Raw genomic sequence first — 12,218 nt, forward strand, 5'->3', positions numbered from 1 at the left:
AGAGCATTCATATAGTCTTCATAAGCACTACATATGCTATGTCTTTCACAAATCATGAATAAGGCCTAAGCAAAGTCATATGAATGATATAAAATGTCCTTCTGGTGATTTGACAAATATGACAGTGGCACATGCCTTTTTGTGACCCTTTTATACCATAAACAATTGCCTATGAATGATTTCTGAAGCCTCTATATAGGCCTAATTTTAAATAGTTTGATTTTTATTCTTTGTAAATTACTTTGTTATAGAGAGCAAGGACAACTAACACCATCGATCATAGTTAATGAGTTTTAATGGTATTCCGCCTTTGCCACACATTTACCACAGGTGTCATAAAAGAGTGTCGTAAACCATCACTCAGAACCCCATCAATACATCTTCCTTTTTTTATATATATATATTATTTTTTATACAAATGTACACATTTCATCAACAAGCAATGTCAATTCACAAATATCAATTCATCTCTGTTTTCAAATAGTCAATCATGAACATATCAAAACAAAACCCAACAACTCAATGAGTCAGTGTTTGGTCCATTAAACATCACCACTGAATATTCAATCTTTTCTGGAGGCCTGCTGGCCCTCTCAGACCTGCGCAGGGTCTGAGGCACTGTGTCCGAAGCTTCTGTCCCAGTACCTTCTGTCATACTCTGTCCCTTTCTATCCCATGAATCTGGACCCCGAATTCGAACCACATCCTGAGCTGCAACGATAACGATAATGATAACTCTAGCAGTTTTGTCATAGTATCATTTTGTCTTGCCTTCAGCTGTATAATTTTTGTCTTGCCTTCACAGCATAAAGGGCAGTCATTCAGGTAGGCAACCTGGAACGCAACTTGCGTCCCATTTTTAAGACTTCAGCAGGTGACCGGCCACATTCCAAGGGCGCTGCTCTTTAAGACAAAGCCAAGTATGGATCAGTCCCACTGTGTGCTGCCTTTTTAACAGTCTTCATGATTTAAACACCCTTTTCAGCCTTTCCATTACTTTTAGGATATAGCAGACTAGAGGTTATGTCTGAACTCATAATGCTCTGCAAACACCTTAAACCCAGGTGCAATATCAGGTGCATTCTCAGAAACCACCACTAGGGGAATCCCATGCAAAAAGTGCAAAATTACCATATTTGCTGTTGTGCTGGACAAGAGTGGAATTTCAGGGTAATTTGACAAGTAGTCGATAGTCAACAAACAGTCCTTACCATTGCAGTGAAACAAGTTGACTCCAACCTTCTCCCAGGCTGTGATGGGTACCTCTCCCATAACCATGGGCTCATTGGGCTGCCTATAATGATGTGTTCCAAATCCTGTGAACACATCAGAATATATTTGAGCAATCTCCTCACCATTTTGATTACTTGTCACCCGTTGAACCCTGTGCAGCCAGTCAGTCATTAATGGTGTACACTCTCTTAACCAGTCCCAACGACTCACATGCTGTATCCCCCAAAAGAGAATCATGCACCTCTGGTACAATCACAAACATAAGTGTGTGTCTTCTTGTTTTCCCCTTTACAGTCAGCCGACACAAACCTTTAGTCTCAATTGCTTGGCCATTGTACGCTTTGAGAACCACAGCCTTTTGCATGATGACTGATTTGTGCTTTAACTCATGACAATCCCTCATTCATTAGGTTGGCTTTAGCTCCTGTGTCCAGCTTTAAGGTCAAAATTGTACCATTGACCACTAGTAGTACAACCCAGTGGTCACTAGCTACAGTATGGACCTGTGATGGTTCTTGCCCATCCTCCATGCAATCCACAGTGTACACAAACAAATCAGTTTGTTCATTCTCCTCCATTTCAATGATGTGAACATTTTGTCTCCAATACTTGTCCTCTGCAAAACACATTTTTCCAAAATGATTTTTTCCCTTGCACTTGTAGCAACATTTCCCAAACCAGTACACTTCCTGGTCTGGTGCCACACCTGATACAATCATGTTGCTTGTGAATCCTTTGAAAGTCATATTACTTGGGGCTCCTTTGATCATAGCGCCCCCTAGTGTCCTTCTCTACAAAATCCACTGCAGCTCTTTCCTCCTCCATAGCAGTACTTGCTGGTGTGGAGCTAAAGGTTTTAATATGCCGTTATCTCAGCTCATTCGCCTGACATATTTTTACTGCAGTGTCCAAATGTAACTCCCTTTCCCCGCAGCCATCTTTCTCTAACTCTGGAGTCATTTAACCCTACCAAACACAATCTGATCTCGAAGCATAGATCATTTCAAATCACTAAGAAAGACGTCGAACTTTTCACCTTGCTGTTGAATACGACAGCGAAATATGTCTCGTTCTTCTTAGGTGAACAATATGCATCCAGTACCTCCGCAAACTCATCTTTATCGTCCTCATTTGCCGTACCACGCCATACCAGGGACCTTTTTACACACAAAGTGAAGATTCACCTTTTTAGTTTGGCTTGTAATTAGTCTGGCTAGCTTTTGTCTTTCTTTTTAACATCTTTGTCACTCCCGTGTTTGTGCTTGTCTCCACCCCTCTACAGCTGTCGCCCATCTTCCCCGTTATCCATTCTACCTGCCTTGACACTGAGCCTGCCTGCCGTTCTGTACCTTGTTATACCACCCTGGATTACTGACCTCTGCCTGCCCTGAGCCTGCCTGCCGTTCTGTACCTTTTGACTCTGATCTGGATTACTGACCTCTGCCTGCCCTTGACCTGTCGTTTGCCTGCCCCCCTGTTTTTGTAATAAACTTTTGTTACTTCGAAACTGTCTGCATCTGGGTCTTCTACTGAGGCTTGACAGTCTTATTCCTATGTGTTTGTGTTCATTTTTGTCATTCTATGCTGCTTTTGTTTGACATTTCTTTGTAATTTTATATATTCTTATAACTATTTATAATACTAGTTGTGGTCTGTATGACATTTTACAAATAAAGTGTATTATTCAATAGCAAATGTACGTTAAGGCACATCTCTATCATATTCAAGCTTTTCTATATCTCTTTTGGCTGATGTGTATGTCAATTGTTTTATCTTTAGTCTGTAGCAGCACCAAGAGGCATTTCTACCCAACAATGCAGAGAGAAACAACAGGTGTAGACTAACAGTGAAATGCTTCCTTACGGGCCCTCCCCAACAATGTAGAGAGAAACAACAGGTGTAGACTAACAGTGAAATGCTTCCTTACGGGCCCTACCCAACAATGCAGAGAGAAAGAAAGTAGATAAATAATAAAGTAACAACACAAAAGTAATAATAAATACACAATGAGTATTGGTAACTTGGCTATATACACAGTGTACCAGTACCGAGTCCATGTACAGGGGTACGGGGTAATTGAGGTAAATATGTACTTATAACTAATAATAAAGTGACTAGACAACAGAATAGATAATAAACAGCAGCAGTGTGTGAGGAGTCATAGTTAGTGCAAAAAGGGTTAAGGCAGAAACCAAATCGCTACCCGGACTAACTATTTAAAGTCTTATGGGGGTAGAAGCTGTTCAAGCTCCTGTTGGTTCCAGACTTGGTGAATCAGTACCTCTTGTCGTGCGGTAGCAAAGAGAACAATCTATGACTTGAGTGGTCTTTGAGAATTTGTAGGGCCTTGCACTGATACCGCCTGGTATAGAGGTCCTGGATGGCAGGGAGCTCGGCTACAGCGTCGTGTCGTCAGCAAACTTAACGATGGTGTTGGAGTCAAAAATGGCCACGCAGTCGTAGGGTGAACAGGAGGGGAGTAAGCACGCATGCCTGAGATAAGATATACAGTGGGGCAAAAAAGTATTTAGTCAGCCACCAATTGTGCAAGTTCTCCCACTTAAAAAGAGGAGGCCTGTAATTTTCATCATAGGTACACTTCAACTATGACAGACAAAATGAGGGGGTAAAAAAATCCAGAAAATCACATTGTAGGATTTTTTTCTGAATTTATTTGCAAATTATGGTGGAAAATAAGTATTTGGTCACCTACAAACAAGCAAGATTTCTGGCTCTCACAGACCTGTGAGAGCCACTCGTTACCTGTATTAATGGCACCTGTTTGAACTTGTTATCAGTATAAAAGACACATGTCCACAACCTCAAACAGTCACACTCCAAACTCCACTATGGCCAAGACCAAATAGCTGTCAAAGGACACCAGAAACAAAATTGTAGACCTGCACCAGGCTGGGAAGACTGAATCTGCAATAGGTAAGCATCTTGGTTTGAAGAAATAAACTGTGGGAGCAATTATTAGGAAATGGAAGACATACAAGACCACTGATAATCTCCCTCGATCTGGGGCTCCACGCAAGATCTCACCCCGTGGGGTCAAAATGATTACAAGAACGGTGAGCAAAAATCCCAGAACCACACGGGGGGACCTAGTGAATGACCTGCAGAGAGCTGGGACCAAAGTAACAAAGCCTACCATCAGTAACACACTACGCCGCGAGGGACTCAAATCCTGCAGTGCCAGACGTGTCCTGCTTAAGCCAGTACATGTCCAGGCCCGTCTGAAGTTTGCTAGAGAGCATTTGGATGATCCAGAAGAAGATTGGGAGAATGTCATATGGTCAGATGAAACCAAAATATAACTTTTTGGTAAAAACTCAACTCGTCGTGTTTGGAGGACAAAGAATGCTGAGTTGCATCCAAAGAACACCATACCTACTGTGAAGCATGGGGGTGGAAACATCATGCTTTGGGGCTGTTTTTCTGCAAAGGGACCAGAACGACTGATCCATGTAAAGGAAAGAATGAATGGGGCCATGTATCGTGAGATTGAGTGAAAACCTCCTTCCATCAGCAAGGGCATTGAAGATGAAACGTGGCTGGGTCTTTCAGCATGACAATGATCCCAAACACACCGCCCGGGCAACGAAGGAGAGGCTTCGTAAGAAGCATTTCAAGGTCCTGGAGTGGCCTAGCCAGTCTCCAGATCTCCCCCATAGAAAATCTTTGGAGGGAGTTGAAAGTCTGTGTTGCCCAGCAACAGCCCCAAAACATCCCTGCTCTAGAGGAGATCTGCATGGAGGAATGGGCCAAAATTCCAGCAACAGAGTGAAAACCTTGTGAAGACTTACAGAAAAGGTTTGACCTCTGTCATTGCCAACAAAGGGTATATAACAAAGAATTGAGATAAACTTTTGTTATTGACCAAATACTTATTTTCCACCATAATTTGCAAATAAATTCATAAAAAATCCTACAATGTGATTTTCTGGATTTTTTTTCTCTAATTTTGTCTGTCATAGTTGAAGTGTACCTATGATGAAAATTACTGACTAAATACTTTTTTGCCCCACTTTAGTTTATTAGTCGATACAGGATAGAAATTTGGGTTCTGCTTTTAATCCACCCCCCCCCCCCCCCCCAAATATCGCCACACATTAGGTTTGAGAGGCTGGAGCAGAGAACACCTACATTGCCCAATGAGCCGATTAGGGGTTAAGTTCCTTGCTTAAGGGAACGTCGGCAGTAGGTGGCACCCTGGACATTCACCAAGATTTTTGCCCCCTTCGGCAGTGGGATTTAAACCAGCAACCCTCAGCCTGCTTCCTTAACCTTGAAGTTACCACTGCCCCTGCCCTTTTGTCCAGGTGGGAGATGGAAGTGTGGAGTGCAATAGAGATTGCATCATTTGTTGGGGCGGTATACGAATTGGAATGGGTCCAGGGTGTCTGGGATGATGGCGTTGATAATGACCAGCCTTTCAAAGCATTTCATGGCTACAGATCTGAATGCTACGGGGTGATAGTCATTTAAACAGGTCACCTTGGCATTCTTGGGATTATGGTGGTCTGCTTGAAAGATTTAGGTATTACAGACTGGGTCAGGGAGAGGCTGAAAATGTCAGTGAAGACACTTGCCAGCTGGTCAGTGCATGCTCACAGTATGCGTCCTGGTAATCCGTCTGCGGCCTTGTGAATGTTAACCTATTTAAAGGTCTTACTCATATCGGCTACGGAGAACGTGATTACACAGTCGTCCAGAACAGCTCTCATGCATGGTTCAGTGTTGCTTGCCATTTAGCTCGTCTGATAGACTAATGTCACTGGGCAGCTCGCGGCTGGGTTTCCCTTTTGTTATCCATGATTGTTTGCAAGCCCTGCCACATCCGTTGAGTGTCAGAGCCAGCGTAGTAGAATTCAGTCTTAGTCCTGTATTGGCGCTTTGCCTGTTTGGAAAGTTGTAGCAGGATTTCTTATAAGCGTCCGGATTAGTGTCCCACTCCTTGAAAGCGGCAGCTCTTACCTACAGTATATCAGTGCGGATGTTGCCTGTAATCCATGGCTTCTGGCTGGGATATGTACATACGGTCATTGTTGGGATGATGTCGTCGACGCACTTATTAATGAAGCCGGTGACTAATGTGGTAAACTCCTCAATGCCATCGGATGAAGCCTGAGCGCGAGAGCCCCAAACTACCCCAATCCTTTGTCATGTTAATGCCCTGCTGGCACTGTTTGAGTACTGGTTGATGTGTGAAGAGCTTGTTGTTAATGGCCAGGCCCTGTTGTCCCACACAAAGAAAGGCTTTAAAGTGACACTCCAGTCTCATTTTCACCTCATTTAAAATCTGATTTACTTAGCAAAGGCACATCTCAATAGGTGGTCCAGGTAAGTCATGACATAGCACAAGTGGGGTGTGGGACTTTCCTCTTTTGTTCTCTATTGTGCCTCAATTGTTAATTAAGCAAGGGAGAGGCCAATGAGCTCACGGATTCCCAACAGACCAACTCCTTGAATGCCCTAATCCTTGAAGTCTGCAGTTGTGTCTAAAAAAAACACTATTTTGTTCTAACCTTATTTTTGTACCCTTTTGTGTGTGTACATGGGATATCGCTTTTTAACAGTAAAAGTATTTTTTTTAAATGAATTGCTGGAGGATGTCTTTAACATTGACCCCAGAAGCCTCCTCCAAGCCCCCCAAAAACACATGAGAGTAGAGTATTATTTTGTAACCCTAACATATAACATGGTTGGATGTCTTGATCCATTAGAATACCTGCAGTAGTTAACAAAAAAGTTAAACAATTAATTATACATGACACATTGAGAAACATGAATATTGTCCATATGCCACATCTATTCTAATTAGGCGATAAGACAGTTCATCATTGTCTTGCGACTGACATACATTGTTGGTTGAGGATACTAAATAATTGATGAAAACCTGCCATGGCTAACAACTACTAAGTAAAAGAGAGCTGCACCAAAAAGCACATTTACATGATCAATTCATAAAAAGGCAATAATTTCCATACAAATCATAATGAACTTTCAAGAATGTTTTTATTTATAGCTAGGCACTGAGGAACTACACAAATAGGCTGAACTAACCTATACATTTACATGTGAATTATGGAATACACATTGGAAATGTATTGAAGTATAGCTGAAATGTTGGGGGGGAGTGGGGGGTGCGTAATGAGGCTTAGGTCTGGTTGATGTCCAAGAAGAACTGTCTGGGGAAAGGACTTGACATGAGCATTTCCTGACATCTGACCCCTTTTACATCCTAGATTTACAGACCAACTCCAGCAACGCAAAACTGTTGAAGGTATCCGTTTGTGTACTCTACTATTCATAGGAGAGACGTCAATATTGTGTGGTAAACTCTGACAGACTTCCACTGTTTATACCAGTCAATTTACAGAGTAAACAGAATACGGAAAGAGGTTGTGTGGGTGTCCTAAAAATACATTTGCCCTACGAGTCGGGTCACATATCCCCACACTGTGCTATGAGGACGGGGAGCTTGGGCTTGTTGTCTGGGCTGTTAGGAACATTTCGTGGGAGAGAGTGGATGGTTGTTGGATGGTTGTTGGAAAAAGCTTTGGATGGGCAAGGCATTGGCGAAAGATACTTCTAATGTCTAAACAGTGTGTACTCTGATGTGTAGAACAGATTTGAGGTTTATTTTTACTAGATTTGTATTGTAAAATCTGACTGACTCTATAATACCAGATGTCTGCTTCAAATGTTTGCTTTCAACAAACACAGTTTCCCAGACACAGATTAAGCCTAGTCCTGGACAAAAAAGATAACTCAATGGAGAATTATTTGTAGTCCAGGACTAGGATCAATCTTTTTATAGTCAAGGACTCAATAATCCAGTACTATGTAATCCAAGGTTAAATCATGGTTCTAAAATCTCAGATCTGAATTAACTAAGTGGCCTATTCCCTGCTTCTATTTCCATGAAACCCACCAGTTTGATCATTGTTCTGTATGATCATTAAATCTTGCCTTGGGCACATGCATTCTGGGCAGTGCATTCTGAATGTATTCAGACCCCTTCACTTTTTCCACTTTTTGTTACATTACAGCCTTATTAAAATATATATACTGTATATTTTTTTATTCCTCTCATCAATCTATGCTCAATACGCCATAATGACAAAACAAAAAACATTTTTATTTAAAATTTTGCAAATGTATTAAAAATAAAATACTGAAATGTTACGTTTTAAATAATTATTCAGATACTTTACTCAGTACTTTGTTGAAGCACCTTTGGCAGCGATTACAGCCTCTAGTCTTCTTGGGTATGACGCTACAAGCGGCACACCTGTATTTGGTCATGTTTCTCCCATTGTTCTCTGCAGATCCTTTCAAGCTCTGTCAGGTTGAATGGGGAGCGGAACATGACTATTTTCAGGTCTCTCTAAAGATGTTCGATTGGGTTCAAGTCCGGGCTCTGGCTGGGCCACTCAAGGATATTCAGAGACTTGTCCCGAAGCCACTCCTGCGTTGTCTTGGCTGTGTGCTTAGGGTCGTTGTCCTGTTGGAAGGTGAACCTTCGCCCCAGTCTGAGGTCCTGAGTGCTCAAGGATCTCTCTGTACTTTGCTCTGTCTAGGGCTGTTACGGTGACCGTATTACCGCCACAGAGGTGGTCACAGAGTCATGACGGCAGTCAAATTCCACCTGACCGTTTAGTCATGACAGTAATTAGGCTTCTCCAAGCTCTGATGCTGCTAGTCATTAGTAGCCTACCAACCTGCCAACTGCCTGGTACTCAGCACTCTATTGTCTCTCTAATCACTCTGACATCAATGCAAATCATAGTCACACACCTCATCTATCCTAGAATAGGTCAACTTTTGTACTATGGGGAGAATGACATAAGCTAGTGCTTTTGCTGTTCGTTAGGCCTACTCATCTTATTGGCTGACAAAAAGTAGGCTAAATGTGGACAGTTCTTACATCTCCAATATGCGCCTTGGAATTCAATAAGAGGGACGGCACAGTTGCGTCCCGATGTGTCTGTCTTCATTCACTTGTAGCTGAAATGCTTGTGAGAAGGACCGATCACTTGAAGGCATTGGCTACATCTGAGAGAGCCATGTGAGCTAGAGGTGCTTCGGCAGCAGGGAGAAGGGGAATTATAATTAGCCTATTATATTCAGCCCAAGGGCACAACGGCCACTTTGGCCGCAAAACGCATGGATTTTTAGGGGGCATTACGGCCACACAAGGGGGATGACACCGGGAAATTCAATGCCTGGTAAGAATATTATCAAGTGCTTGTCAGATTGTGAATGAGACTGAAGAAGTGTGTGCAGCTTGCGACCTTTTTTCAAATCATCGTTAGAGTCCCATCATGCAGCCTTAGAATGTATTAAAAATCAAAACATAGCCCAACGTTTGTATCACAACTAATTAAGTGATAATGCCCTCGAAGCCGGTGTTTGGAGGATATATTGGCATGCCAATATATCCTCCAAACACCGGCTTCGAGGGCATTATCACTTTTATACAACGGGTTATCAACATATTCAAATAACGATTGACATATTTTTATACATTCTGCTGTTATATATACTCTGCTGTTTCCTGAAGTCCACAATCATCTCCTTTGTTTTGTTGACGTTGAGTGTGAGGTTATTTTCCTGACACCACACTCCGAGGGCCCTCACCTCCTCCCGTCTCATCGTTGTTTGTAATCAAGCCTACCACTGTAGTGTCGTCCGCAAACTTGATGATTGAGTTGGAGGTGTACATGGCCACGCAGTAGTGGGTGAACAGGGAGTACAGGAGAGGGCTCAGAACGCACCCTTGTGGGGCCCCAGTGTTGAGGATCAGCGGGGTGGAGATGTTGTTACCTACCCTCACCACCTGGGGGCGGCCCGTCAGGAAGTCCAGTACCCAGTTGCACAGGGTGGGGTCGAGACCTAGGGTCTCGAGCTTTATGATGAGTTTGGAGGGTACTATGGTGTTAAATGCTGAGCTGTAGTCGATGCTGGCTGGGTGGAAGGCAGAACACAGGATCCGCTTCAGGAAAGTCATATTCCTGGTCGTAATGATGGTGAGTTGACGTTGCTCTTATATTCAGTAGTTCCTCCCGACTGTATGTAATAAAACCTCAGATTACCTGGGGTACCAATGAAAGAAATAACACGTAAAAAAACAAAATACTGCATAGTTTCCAAGGAGCGCGAAGTGAGGCGGCCATCTCTGTCGGCGCCGGAAGTTAAATCCATTATTTAAAAAATGGAAAGAATATGGCACCACAACAAACCTGCCAAGAGAGGGCCGCTCACCAAAACTCACATACCAGGCAAGGAGGGCATTAATCAGAGAGGCAACAAAGAGACCGAAGATAACCCTGAAGGAGCTGCAAAGCTCCACAGCGGAGATTGTAGTATCTGTCCATAGGACCACTTTAAGCCATACACTCCAGCCATTGGCCAGCCATTGGCCAGCCATTGCCATTGCCATTACCATTGCTTAAAGAAAAAAATAAGCAAACACTTTTGGTGTTCACCAAAAGGCATGTAGGAGACTCCCCAAACATATGGAAGAAGATACTCTGGTCAGATGAGACTAAAATGGAGCTTTTGGGCCATCAAGGAAAACACTATGTTTGGCACAAACCCAACACCTCTCATCACCCTAAGAACACCAGAGGAGATAAAATACGAGCTAGCAGCCCGGGAGTTACCGTTGTACATCGATTCCCTATTTGCCCTTACTCTTAAGATTGATGAGCGTCTACGGGAACGCAGGAGTGAGAGGAGGTCTGGTCTTGGGCACACTCGTTCATCCGCTGCTGCTCGTTCATCTCCGAAGGAATCCAGATGTCCCCGAAGGCTGTATTTCCGAGAAGACCCGATGACACCATCATCAGTGAATGGTGAGTCAGATACACCGGAGCCTATGCAATTGGACAGAGCTAGATTATCACCTAGGGAACGTTCACATAGGCTACGTTCCAACAGTTGTCTGTACTGTGGGGCTGTGGGACATTATATTTTAATGTTTCTAGTTTAGCCTGCCTGGTTAAGAGACCTCTTTCTTTAGTAGGTGCAAGCACTCTGGTGAGCCAGACTGGGATTCCTCTAATTCCCATCAACCGCACTCCCTTTTTTCATGATACTGCTGTGGGGAGACCAGTCTAAATCTCTCCGGGTGCTCATTGACTCTGGAGAGGATGAGAGTTTTACGGACGCTACCCTAGTGTCTTAATTAGGTATCCCATCGCAATTCCTCTCTGTTCCCATGGACGCTAGAGCACTGGACGGCCGCTCTATTGGTAGAGTTAACCACAGCACTGCTCCTGTTAATCTGCAGGTTTCAGGAAATCAGTGAGGCTATACAGCTTCTCCTCATTGAATTCCCCCATGTTCCTGTTTTTTCTTAGCTCCAAAAGCCCAACCCCGTTATTGACTGGACCACGAGTTCATTCCTGGGTTGGAGTCTGTTCTGCCATTCCCATTGCCCCAAAGCAGTGCAGCCTTCCCAGAGACGGCCTCCTTAGGGCTTAAGTCAAGCCTTGGATTTCTCTGCCATCCCCACAGAGTACCATGACCTCCTGGAGGTCTTCAGCAAGGCGCGGTCTACTTCTCTTCCCCCGCATCGTCCCTACGATTGTGCCATTGACCTTCTCCCAGGCACCACGCCGCCTCGTGGTTGGCTATATTCCCTATCCGGCCCAGAGACCAAGGCCATTGAAGAGTACATTGAGGACTCTCTGGCTGCTGGAGGCATCCGTCCTTCTGCATCCCCTGCCGGCTCTGGGTTTTTCTTTGTGGAAAAGGACAAGACCCTGCATCCGTGCATTGACTACCGGGTCCTTAATGACCAAGAGTCGTTACCCCCTACCACTCCTCTCCTTAGCTTTTAAACCTCTCCATGGGGCTACCATCATCTCCAAGCTGGACTTTCAGAATGACAACCACCTGGTTCGGATACAGGAAGGGGATGAGTGAAAGACAGCCTTCAACACTGCCGGTGGACTTTATGAGTACCTGGT

The 12,218-nt window shown here is 43.7% G+C and overlaps 1 protein-coding gene across 2 annotated transcripts in view; it reads left to right on the top strand.

Moving 5' to 3' along the window:
* Positions 1-12,218, top strand: part of LOC110491881 (putative G protein-coupled receptor 160) — a 50,162-nt gene that overhangs the window by 15,738 nt on the left and 22,206 nt on the right. The window contains exon 3 of one of the 2 annotated variants that reach the window (XR_005036514.2): positions 2,516-2,740. The exons of the other annotated variant lie outside the window; for it this stretch is intronic. The gene's annotated coding sequence lies outside the window, so the exon portion shown is untranslated. Of the gene's footprint in view, positions 1-2,515; positions 2,741-12,218 lie in introns of those variants that run through there. 2 annotated transcript variants of the gene reach the window in all.

This window comes from Oncorhynchus mykiss, chromosome 16 (assembly GCF_057628025.1).
Source record: "Oncorhynchus mykiss isolate SJ-2025 chromosome 16, ASM5762802v1, whole genome shotgun sequence".
Classification (NCBI taxonomy): Eukaryota; Metazoa; Chordata; class Actinopteri; order Salmoniformes; family Salmonidae; genus Oncorhynchus; species Oncorhynchus mykiss.